The 25175-nt window shown below is 41.6% G+C and overlaps 1 protein-coding gene across 1 annotated transcript in view; it reads left to right on the forward strand.

Moving 5' to 3' along the window:
* cac (calcium voltage-gated channel subunit cacophony) overlaps nt 1-25175 on the forward strand; it is a 2326612-nt gene that overhangs the window by 453807 nt on the left and 1847630 nt on the right. The gene's annotated exons all lie outside the window — the stretch shown is intronic.

A 25175-nucleotide genomic window follows, 5' to 3' on the forward strand; every position in this document is an offset into this window, starting at 1 on the left:
TCAAGCCAAAGCAACTAGGAAAGCCTTTGTAAGTAGTCCAGTGGCCTCTTGCCTCACCTCTTGCTGTCTTTGTGACACTGAATAAAAAGTGTTGTTAACCCGCCCCATCCCGACGTTTTCTGGGCAGTGGTACGCCCCGATCCCGACATTTTTGGACCTTTTTTTTGGAGGGGGGGCTCAAACATCCGCTTTTGGTGAGAAACATCAAAAATTCATAGAGAAATTGCTCACCTGAGGTTTAAAATACTCGATCCAGGTAGGAGTACCTCCTTACCTAACAGGGTTTTCTGTCAGGCTGGCTGCAAAGAAAACGAGTTCTATGGGAGGATAACGATTCTACACTACTCATAAACGGTATTTATTTATTTGGTACGAATTTATATGTAATACGAGAGTATAATAGTTTTCAAACGGTAATATAGGCATTATAAGCATTGTTTCACTCACTAACTCGTCACCATTCCTGACCTTTTTTTGCCACATTACCTGATCATCATTTCTGACTGTTTCTTCCTCTAATGTTTGTCCTCCACATTGTCATCGATTGGGGAATCACTCTGGCCCTGAATTTCGTACCGTGGCATGACATGGCTTTACTGGCCAGGTCACTGATAACACGTGAATTGATGAGAAAAGGTCATGCGGGGGGGGGGGAGGTCATGCTGGTTAAGGCATTGTCCCTGCCTGGCATCTTGTAGAGGAAGGTGTCCCGTGTATACGTGCCAAGAATCACTCGCAAAAATTGAAAATTGTGCAAATTAGGGACCTTGCAATGTCCTTGCAATGTTGCCGCATTAATTTATGTCTCCGGGATATGAGTGCACATCATGTGAGGATGTAAATTCACGTCTCCGGGACGGGGCGGGTTAATGGTTTGCTGGTTTCATCTGAACAACTCCCACTCATCCTTGATGTGTTGAGGCGTGCCCATGTCCTCTCTTTCTTTGGTTCCCAACAGTCTCGATGGCTCTGCACTAATGTTTGATCTATCATGTCAGTATATTTCTCTCAGACATCCCTTGATATCGCCGCTTTAGCGCTTGTTATCCGACGTCGCAATACAAGGTGCAATGCAGCATTATCTACCAAATATTAACTCCTTTATAACATGCCCTGAATGAAAGAAAACAGACAAATAATATGACCACCACTTTTCATTTCATTCTCCATCCTCAACCTCTACTCCCTCGCCACACAACCGCACCATCGCTCATCCCCCCACCGACCATCCCTTATCTCTTCGACCCCTCCCCCTCATCCCCACTTACTCCAGTGTGACTTGCTGTGCATTTACCTGTGGATTGCGCGATTACCTTTTTTTTTTTTTTTTTTTTTTTTTTCACCCCCATAGTGCACAAAAACTGTTAAAAAAATTAGTTTTTGTTTATTATAAACTTAGGTGGGGGCGCTCCCCATCCACTCACTCGATGTAATGCTGCTGTCGGGTGTCGGCCCTTTCCTCTCCATTTTTCTTTCCTTCCATCCTCTTCTTTCTTTCGTTCATTCTTTCCTTGTCCTGCCTACGGGTGACTTTACACTCCCCCTTCTGTCTTTCTTTCCTTCATTCTTTCCTCTTCCTTCTGCCTGTGGGTGACTCTACACTGAGTGACAAGCCAAATGTTTTCCTGTACACCAGGAAACCATTTGCTATGCTGGTTGGTAACCATATAACCAGATTTTGGCGCCTGGTGGTTTAGTGGGTAATTATTGCGTTCCAATCGGATTGAGCCGGTGAAGGTTTATATCAGAGGGGTTGTTGGGGTTGATTGCTCATGTAATGCCACTCAGGGATGAGTGAGGCTGGTCACTCTCATCTTAAATGTCGGGACCAACTGCCTAACCCTGGGCTCCTATGCTTCTCATGGGGCAATGTAGGATTGGATGATGGATGGATGGAAAATAAACATTCAGGGCATCATCTGGTTAAAAAAAAAAAAAAAAAAAAAATCTGCGTAGCGCCATGCATAAGTTTGCACAGGGGTGCAATAGTGAAAAAACTGGAAAAAAAAGAATAGTTTTTGTTTATTATAAACTTGAAGATAAACATCCAGGGCATCATCTATCTATCTATCTATAGCCCGACGCCCTAATCCCACAAAGGGTGGCCGCAGACAAAACGCCTCCAAGTCGCTCTGTCACCTACCATTTGACAACCCTCCCCCCAAATCACCCCCCCCCCTCCCTCGTATACCTCTCAACTCCATCCCTCCACTTCATCCTCGGTCTACCTCTCCCTCTCCCTCTCTCCACCTCACCTACATACACCCTCTTAGTCAGTCTTTCATTCTCCATTCTCTTCACATGTCCAAACCACCTCAGTGTATTTCTCCTAATCTTCTCAACCACATCCACATCCACCCCACATCGTTCCTTCACTTCTTCATTCGTCAACCTGTCCCTCCACGTCACTCCACATGCTCCTCTCAAGTAACTCATTTCCACTGCTCTCACTCTTGACTTGTTCTCCTCTTGCAAGGTCCATGCCTCGCTTCCATACGTCAGGGTAGGGATCACAATACTATCATGCAGTGACTTCTTAACTTCCATACTCACCTCTCTAATTCTCATCACTGCTTTCAGTGTACCAACGACCTTCCTTCCCTGCTGTACCCTTTCACGCACTTCATCCCCCAAAGTTCCATCCTTACTCATCACACTACCCAAGTACTTGAATGCACTCACATTCTCCATATCCTCACCATCCAACCTCACTGCACACTCTGTGACTTCATTCCTCTCAAATACCATAACTTTACTTTTGTTTACATTAACTTTCAGATTCCTCCTCCTACACACTGTCCCAAATTCATTCACCAAACCTTGCAACTCCCATTCATCTTCACTCAAAAGTACTGTATCATCAGCAAACAGCAACACCGGAAGCTTCCAAATCTCACCCTCATTCATTAGAGCCACCCCCACATCCACTGCCCTACCCTGCACCTCCTTTACAACCCCATCCATGTATATATTAAACAGCCATGGAGACATTACACAACCCTGTTTCAGTCCCACATTGAGATCAAAGAACTCACTCAGCTCACCATCCACTCGCACCGTAACCCTAGCTCCCTCGTACATACGCTTCACAGCACTCAACAATTTCCCCTCCACTTCATATATTCTTAATACCTTCCACATACCTTGCCTATCTATTCTGTCATAAGCTTTCTCCAAGTCCATGAAGGCAGCATACACTTTCCTTCCCTTCTCTAGATACTTCTCCACTAAACATCTTAGAACAAATATCTGATCTACACACCCTTTTCCCTTCCTAAATCCCCCTTGTTCTTCTCCAACTAGCTCCTCTGTCATATGCCTAACCCTATCAATGAGTATTCTACCATATATTTTACCAGTCACACTAAGTAGGCAAATACCCCTATAGTTACCACATACTTCTCTCTCTCCTTTTCCTTTGTATAAAGGAACAATTATACCTGATTTCCAGTCCTCTGGAACCCTTCCCTCTTCCCAAGCCAATCTACACAACTTCCATATCCACTCCACAACAATCTCACCCCCATACCTTAGCATTTCACCACACACTGCATCAATTCCTGGGGCCTTTCCCAACATAACATTCTTCATCGCTTCCACTACTTCCACCCTACTGATATCTTCCTCCCTCCTCTCATCTCTTCTTCTCCCAGCCATTCCCCAACCACTTATACTCGCACTGCTCTCACTCTCCACATTCAACAAATCCTCAAAGTGCTCCTTCCATCTCCTCAGCAATCTATTATTCCTATCTTTCACTCCCCTACTATTTCCCCTTTCACACTGCCTTACTTTGTTTACCTCCTTCCAAAACAATTTCTTACTCTCCCTCCATTTCACACTCAGATTCCTCCCAAACTCCTCATCCACTTTCTTTTTACTCTCCTTCACCAGTCTCTTAACCTCCCTTCTCCTGCTCACATATACCTCTCTCTTCTCTCTCTCATCTTCTCCCCTACCTCTACTCGCTAACCATTCACTATATGCCTTCTTCTTTTGTTCCACAGCTCGTTTCACCTCATCATTCCACCATGCTGTCCCTTGCACACCCTTGCATCTCCTTCTCACTCCACAAACCGCCTCACATGCTGCGCCTATTTCTTCCGTGAATATCTTACATACATCTTCCACCCCTTCCATCTGCTGTAGCTCATACCTTCCCAGTCTTTCTTCCACTATGCTCTTATACTCTGTCATTTTCTCACTGTCTTGCAATTTCTCCACTCTTCTCACAGGAGTTGCTTCCTGTCTTCCCCTTTGTCTCCTCAACCACTTTCTTTGCAGCTCTACCTTGGCCATCACTAAGTGATGGTCCGAGACTCCATTCCTCCACCCTCTCCACACTCTTGCATCCAACACTTGTCTTCTCATTCACTCATCCACACACACGTAGTCTATCATTGCCTTTCGTTCAACAAGTTCACCATCCATCCCCCTCATTACTCTCCATGTATACCGGTGGATCATCTTATGCCGAAAGTAGGTGTTGGCTATTGCCAACCCCTTACAAGCACAGATGTCCACCAAAGCACATCCATTCCCATCTACATCAGCTGGCACACCCCACTGTCCAACCACTCCATCCACTCGTACATTCCCAACTTTGCCATTCATGTCTCCAATCAACAGCACTCTCTCGCTCCTCTCATACTTGTCCATACACGCTTCTACACTCTCCCAAAACTCATCTTTCACTCTTGTCACTCAATCCTCTGTCAGGGCATACACACATACAATCGCCCACGCTTGTATACCTACTTTCATCCTCACCCATTCAGTCCTTGCACCCACTGTTCCATACTCTCTTATATTCTCCTTCCACTTCTTGCTTATCATCAGACATACTCCCTCTCTTGCCCTCTCATTTTCGTTGACTCCCGCACATATACCTAAACCATATTCCCATTCTCTCACCCTTTCACATTTCCATTTAGTTTCAGTCAATCCACATATATCCACTTTTGCATCCTCAAGCACCTGAACAATCTCTCTCTCTTTCACTTCTTCATTCACTCCTCTCACATTCCACGTTCCCACCCTAGGAATGTCCGTCTTTGCGTAACGCCAGGCATATGTTTGCATAGAGGTTGAATAGAGAGCAGTGATGCATGGCCACTGGCAGGTTAGCACAGCCTGAGCTGTGGCTCGCAGCCTGGCACTTCCTAGCCTGAACTGTGGCTTGCAATCCACGGGTTAAGGAGCCAGCCTGAGGCACTGGGTACTGGAGGATAGATGATTATTTAAGACCATGGCTGTACATATGTAAATACACCTAGGTTAAGGAGAGTTCATGTGTATTGTACTTTTAAACACATTAAATATAAGTTGCTTATTAAATATTTAGTGCTTAGGGTTTACCAATAATACTTCCTGGGCACTGTTATTTCATCGGGGTGACTGACCATGATTGCTAGAAATTTTTTGGCAGGTTTTCCTGGTCATTTGGCAATTCCAGCTCTTTCGGCACCTGCTTGGTCCCGGAGATGCTGAATGAGAGGACTTTTACTGCATGAATAAGCTCCCTTATTACCTAACTCCTGTAGGTAGAGGGAGAGAAATATTTGCTGAACAGAAATATTAGCCTGACAAAAGTTCTTTGGTGTGAATCCCTTCACATATAGTAGTGTCCTTTTGTAGGTGGGGCATGCACACTGGGAGTCTTTTTGTCTCCTGTCATTCTGAAGTGGTCTGCTCTGACTGCTTGCCTCTACACACACACACACACACACACACACACACACACACTGTATGGTGGGTGAGATGAGTGACTGAAAATTTGTACAGTAGGCCCCGGGTCGAGTCCCATAATTGTCATAACCTCACACGAACGAACAGCCAGAGAGAGCAGACGTCCCAGCCATCGCTGCTAACCTTAAGTAGTTTCAGGAATTTTGTCTGTCCTGTCTCCTAAGGTCTTGTTTTAAATCTAAAATAATGAAAGCTAATAGAATACCAAAAATGTAAAGATTTATTGGCTAGAGTATACATGAATGTTTGTAGTTTTTTTCGGTAACAGCTGTTTTGGTGCTTAACCAACATCAAACATGGCCGAAAATGTAAACAATGAGGGACTCGAATTTCAAGGATTTGATACAAATACCAATGTCGTGGACCTGGTTAAAACATTAATTATGAGGATTAGTGAACTTGAAAAGAAAGTAGAGAATCTAGTGATAAAGGATGTGTCTGAAAATACGGATACTACCATACAGAGTCTGATCCAATCGAATGAAACAGCGAATGAAGAGATTAGAAATTTGAAGCGTAAAAATGTTGAATTGAGGAGGAAACTAGAAGAGAGTACTAATAAAACAGAGAAGGTGAGTAGTGTATTAGAAGAGCATAAGGCAAAGTGGGCACACATAGAAGAAGAACAGAAAGAAGTGGTCAGCTTAAGAGAGATCATCCAGGAAGAAAGGGAAATGAACAAGAAAAAAATGGAAGAAAATGTAGTGAAAATACTGAAGAAAAAAGAGATAATAGTGAGAGAAACTGTAGAAAGGAACAGATGTGTGGTAATATTTGGAAACAGGGAAGAGGAAGAAAAGGTTAGGTTCGTAAGACTCGAGAGAGACACGAACCTGGTGAGAGGAATATTAGCCAAGATTGACCCCGAAGGAGACAAGTGGGTAAAAGAAAGTGAGGAAGTAAGGAGGATAGGGCCTTATAAGAAAGGGGAAACAAGACCAATGAGAGTGAAGTTTACATCAGAAAGTGTTATAAATGAGATACTTAACCCTTTAAACGCGGATCGTCGCGTTTGCGACGCTCGGCAAAAAGGACATAACGGCGGAGCATTGCGTTTGCGATTCTAGTAAATTTTGAATAACCGCGGGCAGGTAGGCTCCAGCTGGTATTGTCTATCAGTACCACCACCCTTTAGCTACTTTTAGCACACTTGACCTTTGTACCACTGACCTCCATTGTTGCCAAGTATCACGTTTTTTCCCCCGTCCCCCCCCCACCACCACCACGGCCCCTGCCAGCCTGGCTGTGATATATGGCAGCGCTCTGAGTGCTCAGAACTGTAAATCTATGCTCTCCTCTCACAAGCAGTTTATGCTAATAGGAAACGCTTGTTTCCCCAGTTGTAACACTAGCTTTTTTTCTCACGGTTTGCCCATGTTTAGCGTAAGTTTACCGCAGGCTTTCAAAGTGACATTATGGCGAGTTCTAGCTCTTCTGAGTCAGTGCAAGCGGCCGACAGGAACGAGAATAAAGTGACGGGCGTAAGGCAGAATAAAAAGCGCGCCGTGGTGATCTTTTGGGAAGTAATATGATTGAAAATAGTGTAGTATACATGTTTTTAGCTGTGAAAATGGAAATGTTTGTTGAGTGGCGGGAAGACCGCCGCCGGACTGCATGTCGGCCGTACGCTCCGTTGATTTTAGTCTTATTTTCAGTGCTTATTGTACAAATACGGATTCCTAACTACCTTTACGTTGTAGTATAAAGTTTACTGTGACAGAATGAGGCTGTGGTAGAGGGGAAACCGGGTTGCTGGAGGTGTGAAAGTGAAGATTTGGTTACCCAACTTTGCAAGTCTCACAAGTCCTTGGGTAGTCCACGAAGGCTCAACACCTGTCTCTGGAGAAAGCTGAATGTAAGTACTATCTGCCATACCAAGTATAATGTTCTAGGGTTAATCTCTGATTTTTGGCGAATATTTTCCTATAGGTACTCAGACCGCGATACAACCCCGCCACTCGGGGGGGCACGACTGTTCACGGCCGCGTTTAAGGGGTTAAAGTGACCTAGAAATTAAGCAAAGAGACGGGGATGGAAAATATTATAATAAGAAAAGATCTGAATGAAGAAGAAAGAGAAGTTTTAAAATCATTAAAGGAAGAAGCAAAGGAAAAAAATGATAAAAGGACAGAGGAAGAATGTAATACTTTTTTTTGGAGAGTATTGGATATGAAAGTAAGGAAGTGGTATTTAAGGAAATAGAGGTGAAGGAAACTAAGGGGGGTGGCTGTGAAAGATCAGAAGTTGAGGAAGTGGTTCAGACAGAGAGTAGGAGAGAAGAGGGTATTAAAAACGTCAAAAATAATTTGAAGGTGATATATACTAATGTTGATGGTTTCATATCGACAAGGATCGAAATTAACGATTTCTTGAGAGAACATGAACCTGATGTCATGTGCTTTTGTTGAGACCAAATTGAGAGAAGATATTGATGTTCATTTGGGAGATGGTAAATACAAACAGTGGAGAAAAGACAAAAGAAAAAAAGGGAGGAGGAGTGATGATAGCGGTGAAGAACAACATAAATGTAGATACTGTGGAAATGGGAGAAGGCAGGGCTGAAGTGATATATATGAAGTTAGAAACTGGAGAGAATGTTAAGAGAGATAAGGCGGTAGTGTATGTTCCCCCAAAGACAAGAGCATGGAAGGATGACGAATACCATGAGATGTTGTCAGATATGGCTAGCTATTTGCAAAAAATAATTGAGAAAAGCAATAATATAATTTTGGTGGGTGACTTTAACTGTAAAGAGGTGAACTGGGAGGAATGGTACTCGGGAGGCGGCGAGGATTTGTGGGGCACTATGTTATTAAATATAATAATGAATAATGTGATGACGCAGTGGGTCAAAGAAGAGACATGGTTTCGAGGTGAGGACACAGCAGCAAGGTTAGATTTACTGTTCACCAAAGAACCCGATGTAATAGAATCATTGAAATATCTCTGTCCTTTAGGAAAAAGTGATCATGTGGTCATTGAGTTCCAGATGTTAATAGGGATCGTTGAGCCAAGAGACGAGCTTCGTAGACAGGGAAGATACAACTTTGGGAAAGCAAATTTTACAGGATTGAGAAACTTTTTTGAAAATGCGGATTGGAGAAAATTCAGAGAAACAAGAGAGATACAGAGGAAGTGGAATATCTTTCTAGACCTCTATAATTTGGGAGTGGAAAAATTTGTACCAAGAGTAAGAGGGAAAGAAAACAGGAAAAAGGAGTGGTTTAATAGGAGGTGTATGATGCAGAAAAAGAGAGAGATAAGGCGTGGGACAATTGGAGAAAGAGAGATAACAACAGAACAAAGGAAGAATATAAAAGAACAAGAAATGAATACACAAGAATACGTAGAGAAGAAGAAAGGAATTTTGAAAAAGGTATAATAGACAAATGCAAGGATGAACCCAAACTGTTTTATAAATTTGTTAATGGCAAACTGAAACAAAAGGAAGGAATCACCAAACTGAAAGTAGAAGGAGAGGTCTTTAAGGATGCGGCAATGCAAGCAGAAATAATGAACAAACGTTTCCAGTCAATTTTCACTAAAGAAAAGGAGCTTGTGGAAGGGGAGGGAGTGATTAGAAATGTTCCGGTGATGAAAGATATAAAAGTGGAGGTACAGGAAGTGTATAAATTACTGGAAACTCAAGATGTAAGGAAAGCCTCAGGACCTGATGGAATTTCTAATTGGGTACTGAAGGAATGCAGAGAACAACTGGCGGATAAAATTCACAGTTTAATCGTATGCTCACTGGGAGAGGGGAAAGTGCCACAAGAATGGAAGAGGGCAAATGTGGTACCAATTTACAAGGGAGGAAACAGGGAAGAACCCCTGAATTATAGACCAGTGTCTCTAACCAGCATGGTCGCAAAATTATGTGAGAGAATCCTGAAAGATAGATGGATAAAATATCTGGAAGAGATGAATATTTTGGCTGAATGTCAGTTTGGATTCAGAAGTGGAAGGTCATGTGTTTCTAACTTGCTGAGCTTTTACTCAAGAGCGATTGACGTGATACAGGAGAGAGATGGTTGGGTGGATTGTGTGTACTTGGACTTAGAGAAGGCCTTTGACAAAGTACCTCATAAGAGACGAATGTGGAAACTAGAATATATAGGAGGACTGAAGGGGAAACTTCTGGAATGGATGAGAGACTTTTTGAGAGACAGACAAATGAGGACAGTAATAAAGGATAGTTCTCCCTACGTGTCAAGTGGGATTGGTGGAGGATTAGTGCCCCTCCCTTTAAAACAATTAACTCCAAGCCCTTGGCCACCCCGTTTGGGATACACGGCGTCTGGCAATAAATGAATGAAAAATGTCTGGATGGAGGGAAGTAACAAGTGGAGTCCCTCAAGGCTCGGTGTTGGTGCCAGTAGTGTTCCTGATTTACGTAAATGATATGGTAGATGAAGTGAACAGTTATGCAAGTCTGTTTGCTGTTGATGTAAAGATCTTGAGGAAGGTAGAGGTTGAGGAGGATTGTAAAATACTGCAGGAGGATTTGGATAGGATACACAATTGGAGCCGGACGTGGGAAATGAAATTTAATGTAAAGAAATGTAAAATATTGGAAATGGGTTATAGTACCAGGAGGCCATCACTGAATTATTTGTTGGGTAATGAATTAATCACAAATAGGAGAGAAGAGAAAGATTTGGGAGTGCTGGTCCAAGATAGTTTGTCACCAGAAAAGCACATTAACAAGATAGTTGGAGAGACCTAGAAACTCTTGACTAACATAAGAGTAGCATATCATTATATGGATGAGGAGATGATGAAAAAATTGATAGTGGCCATGATCCGCCCCAGGTTAGAATATGCAGCAGTGGTGTGGTCCCCACACAAAAAGAAAGATATAAACAAGATTGAGAGAATACAAAGAACAGCAACCAAGATGGTCCCCAGTCTGACAGACCTGTCACACAGAGAGAGGCTGGAAAAACTGGATTTGCCTTCCTTAGAGGAAAGGAGAAAGAGGGAAGACATGATTGCAGTGTTCAGGACCATGGTGGGAGTAGATAAAATTGACAAAGAAGGTCTGTTTGTATGGGATAAGAGAGCAACAAGAGGACACGTAATGAAATTGAAAAAGTCAAGCTGCTTGAAGGATATCAAGAAATATAGCTTTCTTTACAGAAGTATAGCTTTATGGAATAACCTGGACAGAGAGATCGTCCAGTCTAAAAACTTAAACGAGTTTAAAGCTAAATTCGACTTATTGAGAAACAGCGACGGAAACCCACGAGCATAGTACATTCCGTGTATATCACAATTAGGTATATTAGGTAAATACTTAACTATTTGGAACGACTTAGACAAAGAGGTGGTGCATGAGAAAAACATTCATGTGTGTAAAGGTAGACTTGATAAATGTGGATATGGAGACAGGACAACACGAGCATTGCTCAATTCCTGTATACTACAAATAGGTAAATACACACACACACACACACACACACACACACGGAGCTCATCCTGGATCTTGGGGAAATAATCGCTGAATTAGCTGCGAAAAGGAGACCAGCCTATTGTGATTATGTGAATGAGTACCTGAGTGGTGGTCCTGTCGGACAGTAGCTAAAAAAAAAAAAAAAAAAAGTGTGGTTTCAGTCATAGAGTACAAGATATAGTGGAAATAGAAAGTTTCCATATGGTTGCATCATGGCGAAAAGGAACAGTGCTTTGCTTACAACTGGTGAGGGGAATTTTGCGGGCTTCACTGAAGATGATGTGGGAAATGGAAGTACTAAGCTGAACCAAACAAGAGTAGCAGGAGTAGAGAAAACAGCAGAAAGGAATGTCCAGGAGTTGAAAAGGGTATGGGCAGTAATTAGAGCTACAGGAATGGACCTTAGAGCAGGAGAAAGAGATCAAAATTCTACAGAATAGACTGGAAAAAGTTTGTACACGCAGTGATAATCAAGAAAGAGAAGTCACAAAATTATAAGTGAGTAATGAATCTGCCTCTAATGAAATAAAACAGCTTAAGAGGAAGAATAAGTAGTTGGAAGAAGAAAGGGAGAGGATGAAAAGTAAACTAGATGAGTATGAATCCAAATCAAGGATGCAAGATGAGCACATTAAGGAAATCAAGGAGCAACATAATGGGTGTAAGAAAATTTGGGAAAAAGAAAATGTAAATTTGAAAGAGATTACAGAACAACAAAGCAAGGAAAAAGTGGAGAAGGAAGTGGTTAGGGTACTGAGAAGTAGAGAATCTATAGTCAGGGATGTAGGAGATAAGAAAAAATGTGTAATAATTTCAGGAGGAAACTAAAAACATATGACATTAAGATCAGAAAGAGAAAAATAAGAACTGAGTAAGGTTAAAGAAATAATATCAGTAGTTATGGAGGGCAACAACGAAGCTCAAGAAGAGATTGAAGATGTGTTTAGGTTGGGAAAGTATGAGGCAGAAGGGGCGAGGTCATTGAAGGTAAAGTTTAAGTCCCAGGTAATGGTAAACAAAATTATCAATAGAACATGGATATTATCAGACAAAGAAGGTTCAAAAATGTTTGGATAAGGAGAAATGCAAATAAGGAAGAAAGAGCTAAAATAAAGGAGTTAGTAAAGGAAGCAATGGCAAAAAACGAACAGATAATGGAGGAAGAGAAGACAGTGTCTTATTGAAGAGTTATGAATCAGAAATTGAGGAAGTGGTACTGACGGAGAGAAGAGGGTATAAAAAACATAAAAAATAATTTGAAGGTGGCATATACTAATGTTGATGATTTAATATAGGTTAGCAATCAGTGATTTTTTGAGGGTACATGAACCTGATGTTACATGCCTTGTAGAGACTAACTTAAGAGAGGATATTGATGTCCATATGGGAGATGATAAATACAAACTGTGGAGAAGAGACAGAAAAGAAAAAACGAGAGGAGGAGTGATGATAGCAGTGAAGAACAACATAAATGTAGATACCGTGGAAATGGGAGAGGGCAGGGCCGAAGTGATAAATATGAAATTAGAAACTTGAAAGAATAGCGAAAGAGATATGGTGGTAGTGTATGGTCGCCCTAAGACAAGAGCATGGAATGATGAATACCAGGAGATGTTGTCAGACATGGCTACTTATGAACAGAAAATGATTGAGAAAAGCAGCAATATAATTTTAATGGGTGGCTTTAACTGTAAAGAGGTGAACTGGGAGGAATGGGACTCAGGAGGCAGCGAAGATTCATGAGGCACTATATTATTAAACATAACAATGAACAATGTGATGATGCAGTGGGTCAAAGAGTAGACTCTGTTCCAAGGTGAGGACACACCAGCAAGACCAGATTTACTGCTAATCAGAAACCTGACGTAATTGAATCTTTGAAATATCTGTGTCCTGTAGGAAAAAGTGATCATATGGTCATTGAGTTCCAGATGATAATAGGGAACATGGTGCCAAGAGATGAGCTTTATAGGGAGGGAAGATACAACTTTGGGAAAGCAAACTTTACAGGATTGAGAAAATTTTTCAAAAATGCCGATTGGAGAACATTCTGAGAAATGAGAGATACAGAGGAAGTGGGATAACTTTCTAGTCCTCTATAATTCGGGAGTGGAAAAAGATATGCCAAGAGTAAGGGGGGAAGAAAAAAGGATAAAGGAGTGATTTAATAGAAGGTGTATGACAGCAAAAAACAGCATGGAACAACTGGAGAAAGAGAGGTAATAACAGAACAAAGGAAGAATATAAAAGAGCTTGAAGTGAATACACAAGAGTACATAGAGAGGAAAAAGGAACTTTGAAAAAGGTGTAATAGACAAATGTAAGGATGAACCCAAGCTGTTTTATAGATTTGTCAATGGCAAACTGAAACAAAAGGAAGGAATTACCAAACTGAAAGTAGAAGGAGAGGCCTATAAAGATACAGCAGTGCAAGCTGAAATAATGAACAAATGTTTCCAATCAGTTTTCACTAATGAAAAAGAGTTTGTGGAAGGGAAAGGAGTGACTAGAAATGTAGTGATAAAAGATATAAAAGTGGAAGTACAGGAAGTGTATAAATTACTGGAAACTCAAGTTGTAAGGAAAGCCCCAGGACCAGATGGAATCTCTAATTGGGTACTGAAGGAATGCAGAGAACAACTGGCAGATAAGATTCACAGTTTAATTGTATGTTCTCTGGAAGAGGGGAAAGTGCCTCAAGAATGGAAGAGGGCAAATGTGGTACCAATTCATAAGGGAGGAAACAGGGAATTATAGACAAGTGAGAAGACAGGAAGAAATCAGTAGGATAGAAGTTGTGGAAGCAGTGAAGAAAGTTAAATTGGGGAAAGCCCCAGGAATTGATGGAGTGTGTGGTGAAATGCTGAAGCATGTGGGAGAGAGAGTAGTAGAATGGATGTGGATGATGTGCAGATTGGCCTGGGAGGAAGGTAGAGTCCCAGAGGATTGGAAGTCAGGTATAATTAATCCCATGTACAAAGGAAAAGGGGAAAAAGAAGTGTGTGGTAATCATAGGGGCATCTGTCTTCTTAGTATAATAGGAAAAGTGTATGGTAGGATACTTATTGACAGAGTTAGAGAAAGAACAGAGGAATTAGTTGGAGAAGAACAGTGAGGCTTTAGGAAGGGAAGAGGTTGTGTAGATCAGATATTCATTCTTAGATCTTTAGTGGAAAAGTTTCTAGAGAAGGTAAAGAAGTTGTATGTGGCTTTCATGGATTTGGAGAAAGCATATGACATGGTGGATAGACAAGGATTGTGGGAAGTATTAAGAATATATGGAGTAGATGGGAAGTTGTTGAGTGCTGTGAAGAGTATATATGATGGTGCTAAGGCTGCAGTGCTTGTGGATGGTGAACTGAGTGAATTTTTCTCTTTGAAGGTTGGGTTGAAACAGGGATGTGTCATGTCTCCATGGTTGTTCAATCTGTACATGGATGGGGTAATAAAAGAGGTACAAGGTAGGGTAGTGGATGTTGGAGTGGCCCTGGTGAGAGAGGATAGTGTTTAGAAACTCCCTGTACTGTTGTTTGCAGATGATACTGTGTTGTTGAGTGAAGACGAAGGGGAGCTGCAAGGCTTGGTGGATGAGTTTGGGAGAGTGTGTAAGAAACAGGATCTAAAGGTGAACGTAGGGAAGAGTAAAGTGATGGTCTTTGAGAGAGGTGAAGTCAGTGAATGTACAGTGAGGTTGGATGGTGAGGAATTGGAAAATGTGAGTACGTTTAAGTACTTGGGTAATGTGATGAGTAAGGGTGGAGATTTGGAGGGTGCAGTGCTTGAAAAGGTACAGCAGGGAAGAAAGGTTGCTGGTTCTTTGAAAGCAGTGATAAGAAACAGGGAAGTGAGCATGGAAGTGAAAAAGTTACTACATGACAGTATTGTGATACCAACTCTAACTTATGGAAGTGAATCTTGGACGTTGTTGGAAGGACACAAGTCAAGAGTGAGAGCAGTGGAAATGAGTTATTTAAGAGGAGCCTGTGGAGTCACATGGAGAGACAGGCTGACAAATGAGTATATAAAGGAGCGTTGTGGTGTGGATGTGGATGTGATAGGAAGCATTATGAGAAACACACTGAGGTGGTTTGGCCATGTGGAGAGGATGGAGGGTGAAAGACTGACAAAGAGAGTGTAGGTGAGTGAGGTGGAGGGGGGGAAGAGGGAGGGGGAGGCCGAGGATGAGATGGAGGGATGGGGTGGAGAGGTATATGAAAGAGAGAGGTGTGAGTTGGGAGCAGGGCAGTGAAATGGCGGGGGACAGGGCAACGTGGAGGCGATTTGTTTGTGTCCACCCCGAACGGGATTGAGGCATCTGGCAATAGATAGATAGAGATAGTCCCTAACCAGCATGGTTGCAAAATTGTGCGAGAGAATCATGAAAGATAGATGGATAAAATATTTGGAAGAAATGAATATGTTGACTGAAAGTCAGTTGGATTCAGAAGTGGAAGGTCATGTGTTTCCAACTTGCTGAGCATTTACTCAAGAGCGATTGATGTGCTACAGGAGAGAGACGGTTGGGTGGATTGTTTGTATTTAGATTTGGAGAAGGCCTTTAACAAGGTACTCCATAAGGGACTAATGTGGAAACTAGAGCATATACAAGGACTGAAGGGAAACCTTCTGGAATGGATGAGAGACTTTTTGAGAGACAGACAAATGAGGACAGTAATAAAGAATAGGATGTCCGGATGGAAGAAAGTAACAAGTGGAGTTCCATAGGGCCCAGTGTTGGCACCAGTAATGTTCCTGATTTGCGTAAATGATATGGTAGATGAAGTGAACAGTTATGCAAGTCTGTTTGCTGATGATGCAAAGATCTTGAGGAAGGTAGAGGTTGAGGAGGACTGTAAAATGCTGCAGGAGGATCTGGATAGGATACATGATTGCAGCTGGATGTGGGAAATGAAGTTTAATGCAATGAAATGTAAAATATTGAAAATGGGTAAAAGTACCAAGAGGCCATCACTGAATTATTTGATGGGTAATGAATCAATCACAAAGGTAAGAGAAGAGAAAGATTTGGGAGTGCTGATCCAAAATAGTTTGTCACCTGAAAAATATATTAACAAGACAGTTAGAGAGACTTATAAACTCTTGACTAACATAAGTGTAGCATTTCATTACATGGATGAGGAGATAATGAAAAAATTCATAGTGGCCATGATCTGCCCCAGGTTAGAATATGCAGCAGTAGTGTGGTCCCCACACAAAAAGAAAGATATAAACAAGATTGAGAGAATACAAAGAATAGCAACCAAGATAGTTTCCCAGTCTGGCAGATCTGTCATAGTGAGAGAGGCTGGAAAAGCTGGATTTGCCTTCCTTAGAGGAAAGCAGAGAGAGGGGCAACATGATTGCAGTGTTCAGGACCATGATGGGAGTAGATAAAATTGAAAGAGAGGACCTGTGTGTATGGGATAAGAGAGTAACAAGAGGACACGTAATGAAATTGAAGAAGCCAAGCTGCTTGAAGGATATCAAGAAATATAGTTTTCTTTATAGATGCACAGACTCGTGGAATAGTCTGGACAAAGAGATCTTTCAGTCTAAAAACTTAAACGAGTTTAAAACTAAATTTGACTTATTGAGAAACAGAGACGGGACCCCACAAACATAGCTCATTTCCTGTATATCACAATTATGTAAATACAGTACAATTAGGTAAATGCAGAGAATGAAAGGGAGGCGGAGGAAAGGTTTAGGAAGTGGAGAGATGGTATGGGGCAAAAGGGTTTAAGGGTAAATGCAGATAAAACAAAAGTGATGATATCTAGGGTTGGTGGCGGTACTGTCAAAGACGAGGGAGAGTGGCCATGTGCAGTTTGCCACAAGGGCGTGGGAAGTAATTCCATCTTGTGCGGTGTTTGTGATAAATGGGTGCATAAGAGATGTAGTGGTATCAGAGGTAGACTGCGAGATAATGCTGATTTTATGTGTATGGCGTGCCGGGGTGAGCAGGTGGAGATCGTCAGACGTGAAAGAATTGAACTTGCTGGTGAATCTCTTGAGTGTGTGGAAGAGTTTTGTTATTTAGGAGACATGTTGTGTGCTGGAGGTGGGGCTGGAGCTAGCTCTGTGGCTAGGGTGAGAAGTGGTTGGAAGAAGTTCAGGGAGCTCTTGCCTCTCCTGACATTGAGGGGGCTCTCCCTACATGCTAAGGGGTCTTTGTATGCAGCGTGTGTTAGGAGTGTAATGCTGTATGGCAGTGAGACCTGGGCAGTGAAGGAGGAAGACATTCGCCGGCTCAGACGTACAGAAATGACAATGATTAGGTGGATGTGCAGTGCGTCCCTGCGTCCAAGGCCTGGAGGGGCTGGGTTTACAATGGAAGAGTTGAGAGGTAGGATGGGACTGGAGTGTATTGGTGTTGTGATGAGGAGAGGTAGGTTGAGGTGGTTTGGACATGTGGAGAGGATGGGGGATGATAGTTGGGTGAGGAAGGTGAGAAGTGTTAATATTGGGGGTGGGGTTATGAGGGGTAGACCGAGAAAGACATGGGACGAGGTCATTAAGTGTGACCTTAGGGTTAAGGGACTGAACAGGGAGGCTGCAATGGATCGTGCAGCATGGAGAGCCGCCATTAGGTGACCAAGGCCGACACATGCAAGCATGTTGGAGCCTTTAAAAACGAAAACGAAAAACGAAAACAGAGCAAACGGACATGTCTCGATCACCTCTGCAAACCTTAGGTAGTTTTCAGGAATTACGTTTGTCCTGTCTCCCATAGTCTTCTCTGAAGTTTAAAGTATTACTGTTAATATAACCTGCCAAAAATGTAAAGAGCCATTGTCAGTAAATACAGTATTTGTGTATACATGAATTTTCATTCGCATCTCGGTAACAGACGTTAGTACAGGCATCAAACATGGCCAACAGTGTAAACAACGAGGTACCAGAATTTCCAGGATTTCACAGTGAAATAAGTGTGATGGATTTAGTTAAAATGTTGATTATGAGAATTAGCAAACTAGAAAAGATAGTGGATGATCTAGTATTGACAAACATGCCTGAAAATGCTGAAAACACTGTACGCAGTCTAATGCAGGCCAGCGAGAATGCGAATCAGGAGATCAAGACGTTGAATTGAGAAAATGTCAAATTAAATTGAAGAGAGCAATAACAAAACAGAGAAGGTGAGTAGTGTGTTATAGGAGCAGAAGGCTTAGTGGGCTCATGTGGAGGAAGAACAGAAAGAAGTGATCAGCTGAAGGGAAATCATTCAGGAAGAAAGGGAAATGAACAAGAAAAAAAATTGAAGAAAATGTAGTAAACATATTGAAGAAGAAGGAGAAAATAGTGAGAGAAACTGTAGAAAGGAACAGATATGTGGTAATATTTGGAAACAGGGGGAAGAAAGAATAGGTTAGATCTGTGAGACTCGAGAGAGACTCAAATCAAGTAACAAAAATATTGGACAAGATCGATCCTGAAGGCAGCAAGTGGGAAAAAGAAATTTAGGAAGGAAGGAGGCTAGGGCTGTATAAGATAGGGGAAGGAAGACCAATGGGAGTTGTCATAAGAAAGTGTAGTAAACGACATACAAAAAGTGACCTGGAAACCAAGTAAATAGGCAGGAATAGAAAATAATATAGTAAGAAGAGATTTGAATGAGGAAGAAAGAGAAGTTTTAAATTTTTTGAGGGAACAAATAAAGGAATAAAATGACAAAAGAACAGGTAAGAATGCAACCTTTTTTTCTTTTCTTTTCTTTTTTTCTTTTTTTTTTTTTTTACAAGTGATGGATATGAAAGTAAGGAAGTGGTATGTGAGGATCTAGAAGTGAGGGAAACAAGGGGTAAGGAAGTGGTATGTGAGGATCTAGAAGTGAGGGAAACAAGGGGGATAGATGTGAATACGAAAAAAAGAAGAATGGATAAAGATAGAACTGGGGCAGTAAATCTGAAATCCATGTACAGTATAGTAATGTAAATGGGTATTATTTAAGAAAGGAGAAATCAGAGACTATATAAATGAAACCTGAAATTGTTTGCTTGGTGGAGACTAAATTGCCCTGAGATAATGATACAAAATTATTTGGATGGAACAGCTATGGTATTTGGAAGAAGGATAGAGAAAGCAAATTTGAGGGAGGTGTAATGATTTTAACCCATACTGATTTAAGAACAAAAAAAATAGAACTTGACAATACCATGGCTGAACTTTTGGGAATGGAAATAGAGGACTGTTATGGAGAAAAAGATTGATGTTATAATACTTTATATGCCCCCCTTCTCCCCCAAACTAGGGCTTGGACAAAAGACAATTATGAACAGTTAATGAGAGAATCTATTATTAAATTAAAGATGTTAAGTGAATGAAGAAATAGAATAATAATCATGTGGGATTTTAACTGTAGAGAAGTATTTGGAAAGTATGGATGCTGGGAACAATGAGGAATCGTGGGGAAATAAATTAATGGAATTGGTGATGGAAAACATGTTAACTAACTTGATAAAAAAAAAAAAAAAATTAGGGGAGACAACAAACCATTAGGGCTTGACTTGCTATTCACAAAAGGACCCAAATGTTGTGAAGAACATAGCCTGCTAATGCCCCTTTGGTAAAAGTGATCATCTGGTTATTGAGATGGAAGTGGTTGGAGTAAGGGAAGGAGAGAGAGATGAAAAACACAGAGCAAATAGATACACTTATGGAAAGGCAGACTTTGCTTCCCTGAGGAACTTTTTCCAAAATGTAGACTGGAGTAAAATGAATGCAGTCACAAATGTTGATGAGAAGTATAAGTTTTTGATAGAAGTATGTAAAACAGGAGTTAGTAAATATTTCCCAAAATTCTACACAACAATGGAAAGGAAGAAAGAATGGTTTAACAACAGCTGTAGAATGGCGTTTGAGGCAAGAAAAATAGCATGGAATAAAGTGAGAAGAAGTTATGTTGAAAGGGCGTGGGAAGTGTACAAGCAGGAAAGAAATGAATACAGTATGTAAGGATGCGGAGAGAGGAAGAAAGGAAATACGAAAAAGATATTGTAATTAAATATGAAAAAGACCCTAAACAATTTTATAGGTATGGTAAAATAAAAGTTCTTTCTGTCTGTCTATTACCAGACGCCTTATTCCCGTCAGGGGTGGCCACAAACAAATTGCTTCCATGTCGCCCTGTCCCCCGCCATTTCGCTGCCCCGCTCCCAGCTCACACCTCCGCTCTCTCATAATATCTCTCCACTCCATCCCTTCACATCATCCAGGGCTTCCCCCTCCCTTTCCCCCCCCTCCACCTCACTCATATACACTCTCCTCGTCAGTCTCTCACTCTCCATCCTCCCCCACACGGCCAAACCACCTCAGTGTGTTTCCCCTAACGCTTCCTATCACATCCACATCACAAAACTCCTTCACATCCTCATTTGTCAGTCTCTTCATGTGACTCTACAGGCTCCTGTCAAATAACTCATTTCTACTGCTCTTGTTCTTGACTTCTGACCTCTCCAACAAGGTCTGAGCTTGCTTCCATACGTTAGAGTTGGTATCACAGTACTGTCATGTAGTAGCATTTTCACTTCCATGCTCACTAACCTGTTTCTTATCACTGCTTTCAAGGAACCAGCAACCTTTCTTCCTTGTTGTACCCTTTCAAGCACTTCACCCTCCAAACTTCCATCCTTACTGATCACACAACCCAAGTACTTAAATACACTCACATTTTCCTTTTTTCCTCATCTGACCTCACTGTACATTCACTGACTTCACTTCTCTCGAAGACCATGGCTTTCCCTACATTCACCTTTAGATTCTGTTTCTTACACACACTTCCAGACTCATCCACCAAGCCTTGCAGCCCCCCTTTGTCTTCCCTTTACAACACAGTATCATCTGGAACAGTACAGGGAGTTTCCAAACACTCCCCTCTTTCATTAGGGCCACTCCAGCATCCACTGCCCTATCTTGTATCTCTTTTATAACCCCATTCATATACAGATTGAACAACCATGGAGACATGACACATCCCCATTTCAATTCAACCTTCAAGTTAAGGACAGTATAATACGACTGAGGGGTGGCGATGAAACTTACGAAAGAGAAGAAGAATTGTATGAAATAATGAACAACAAACTGCAGTCAGTCATTGTGTTGGAAGAGGAGTTTAGGGAAACTGCAATGTAACCCAGGATGATGAGAATGGCAGAAATTGCACTTGAGATGAACGAGGTGCTACAACAGAGGGGGGACTTGGATGTGATGAAAGCAGTGGGACCAGATGATATGGCTGGATGGATCCTGAAGGAATACACTGACCAATTAGTGTGGTCTGTTTATGTCATCATTAAGAGCTCTCTGGAAAGTGGACAGTTACTTAAAGACTGGAATAGAGCAAATATTATGCCAAATTTCAAGGGAGGAGATAGGGAAGATCCACTCAATTATAAATTTGTACTGCTTACTAGTGTTGTCTGTAAAATCTGTGAGAATATTATCAGAAAAAGATGGATAAAGTATTTAGAAGAAAATGAAGTGATAACACCAAGACAATTTGGTTTTAGGGAAGGAAGATCTTGTGTTACTAACCTGTTAAGTTTCTATAGTAGGGTAATAGATGTCATATAAGAGAGAGAGTGGGATGGTCAGATTGTGTCTGTCTTTATCTCAAGAAAGCAGCCCTATAAGAGACTGCTGTGGAAGTTGAAGACCTCCTGAGGGGTGTATGGGAAACTATTAAGGTGGATGGAAGATCATCTGATAGGGAGACAGATGAGAACGGTTATAAGAGGTAAGGTTTCACAATGGAAAAATGTAACTAGTGGAGCTCCCCAGGGCTCTGTCTTAGCCCCAATAATGTTTCTGATTTATATAAATTTAAGGAATTGTTGAACATAGAGGATGGAAGTAATGCAAGTATAAGTGGCTGGGGAATGGCTGGGAGAAGAAGGGAGGTGAGAAGACAGGAAGGAATCAGTAGGATAGAAGTTGTGGAAGCAATGAAGAAAGTTAAACTGGGGAAAGCCCCAGGAATTGATGGTGTGTGTGGTGAAATGCTGAAGTATCGGGGAGAGATAGTAGTAGAATGGATGTGGAAAATGTGCAGGTTGGCCTGGGAGGAAAGTAGAGTCCCGGAGGATTGGAAGTCAGGTATAATTATTCCCTTGTACAAAGGAAAAGGGGAAAAAGAAGTGTGTGGTAATCATAGGGGCATCTGTCTTCTTAGTATAATAGGAAAGGTGTATGGTAGGATACTTATTGACAGAGCTAGAGAAAGAACAGAGGAATTAGTTGGAGAAGAACAGGGAGGCCTTAGGAAGGGAAGAGGTTGTGTAGATCAGATATTCATTCTTAGATCTGTAGTGGAAAAGTTTCTAGAGAAGGGAAAGAAGTTGTATGCGGCTTTCTTGGTTTTGGAGAAAGCATATGACAGGGTGGATAGACAAGGATTGTGGAAAGTATTAATTAATATATGGAGTAGATGGGAAGTTGTTGAATGCTGTGAAGAGTATGTATGATGGTGCTAAGGCTGCAGTGCGTGTGGATGGTGAACTGAGTGAATTTTTCTCTTAGAAGGTTGGGTTGAAACAGGGATGTGTCATGTCTCCATGGTTGTTCAATCTGTACATGGATGGGGTAATAAAAGAGGTTCAAGGTAGGGTAGTGGATGTTGGAGTGGCCCTGGTGAGAGAGGTTAGTGTTTAGAAACTCCCTGTACTGTTGTTTGCAGATGATGCTGTGTTGTTGAGTGAAGATGAAGGAGAGCTGCAAGGCTTAGTGGATGAGTTTGGGAGAGTGTGTAAGAAACGGAATCTAAAGGTGAATGTAGGGAAGAGTAAAGTGATGGTCTTTGAGAGAGGTGAAGTCAGTGAATGTACAGCGAGATTTGATGGTGAGGAATTGGAAAATGTGAGTACGTTTCAGTACTTGGGTAGTGTGATGAGTAAGGGTGGAGATTTGGAGGGTGAAGTGCTTGAAAGGGTACAGCAGGGAAGAAAGGTTGCTGGTTCCTTGAAAGCAGTGATAAGAAGCAGGGAAGTGAGCATGGAAGTGAAAAAGTTACTACATGACAGTATTGTGATACCAACTCTAACGTATGGTAGTGAATCTTGGACGTTGCTGGAAGGACACAAGTCAAGACAGCAGTGGAAATGAGTTATTCAAGAGGAGCCTGTAGAGTCACATGGAGAGACAGGTTGACAAATGAGGATATAAAGGAGCGTTGCGATGTGGATGTGGATGTGTTAGGAAGCGTTAGGAGGAATACACAGAGGTGGTTTGGCCATGTGGAGAGGATGGAGGGTGAAAGACTGATGAAGAGAGTGTATGTGAGTGAGGTGGAGTGGGGAAGAGGGAGGGGGAGGCCGAGGATGAGATGGAGGGATGGGTGGAGAGGTATATGAGAGAGGGGGGTGTGAGTTGGGAGCAGGGTAGTGAAATGGCGGGGGACAGAGCGACGTGGAGGCGATTTGTTTGTGGCCACCCCGAACAGGATTGAGGCGTCTGGCAATAGATAGATAGATAAATTTATATAAATGAGTTTCCAGAAGGTTTGAATAGTTACTTGAGTATGTTTGTGGATGATGATGAAATCATGAAAGATATTAAATGTATTGATAGCTGTAAAAAACTGCAAGAGGACTTGGACAAACTCCACAGCTGGAATCAGACTTGGAAAATGGATTTCAGTGCAAGAAGTGTCATGTATTAGAAATGGGAATGAGTGAAAAAAGACTACATCGGACATATAAAATGGGCAATGAGATAACTAGAAAAAGAAGAGATGAGAAGGACTTCAGAGTAATTATTCAGGATGACTTGCCATCAGAAAGTCATATAAACAGAGTCATTGGAGGCACTTATGGATTACTGACCAACATGAGAGTGGCTTTTAATTATATAGACGAGGAAATGCTTAGGGAGTTGATAGTGACCGTGATAAGACTAAGAGTACGGGCGTGTACAGTAGTATGGTCACCGCTTTTGAAGAAGGATATTGATAAATTGGAGAGGGTTCAACAGATGGCAACAAGGATGATCCCATGCTTAAGGGAACTGACCTACCAGGAAAAGCTGAAGTTACCAACACTGCACAAGAGAAGGGAAAGAGGTGTCTTGATCACAATTTCTAGAAAGGTAAGAGAACTGGAAAGGGTGGATAGGGAGGATCTTTTTGTGTTGGATGATGGAAGAACAAGAGGTCATGACTTCAAGTTGAGGAAAAGTAGACGTCATAATAACCTTAAAAGGTTCAGTTTCCCAAACATAAGCATAGGTATTTAGAATGACTCAGATGAAGAGGTGGTGCAGGCAAAAAACATTCATGTTTTTAAAACTAGGCTGGATAAGTGTAGATATGAAGACAGGACAACACAAGCTTAACTCATTTCCTGTATACTTCAAATAGGTAAATACACACACACACACACACACACACACACACACACACACACACACACACACACACACAGGACCATGGTGGGAGTAGATAAAATTGACAAAGAAGATCTGTTTGTATGGGATAAGAGAGCAACAAGAGGACATGGAATGAAATTGAAAAAGTCAAGCTGCTTGAAGGATATCAAGAAATATAGCTTTCCTTACAGAAGTATAGACTTATGGAATAGCCTGGACAAAGAAATCGTCCAGTCTAAAAACTTAAACGAGTTTAAAGTTAAATTCGACTTATTGAGAAACAGCGACGGAAACCCACGAGCATAGTATATTCTGTGTATATCACAATTAGGTATATTAGGTAAATACTTAAATATTTGGAACGACTTAGACAAAGAGGTGGTGCATGAGAAAAACATTCATGTGTGTAAAGGTAGACTTGATAAATGTGGATATGGAGACAGGACAACACAAGCATTGCTCAATTCCTGTATACTACAAATAGGTAAATAGGTAAAATACACACACACACACTCTCTCTCTCTCTCTCTCTCTCTCTCTCTCTCTCTCTCTCTCTCATGCAAAAAAATGTGATGTAATAATTCACAAACACAACAGTTAAAACAGGAAATGTAAT

This window comes from Coenobita brevimanus, chromosome 29, assembly GCF_032717465.1.
Source record: "Coenobita brevimanus isolate Jiangsu-jjx chromosome 29, ASM3271746v2, whole genome shotgun sequence".
NCBI classification, from domain to species: domain Eukaryota; kingdom Metazoa; phylum Arthropoda; class Malacostraca; order Decapoda; family Coenobitidae; genus Coenobita; species Coenobita brevimanus.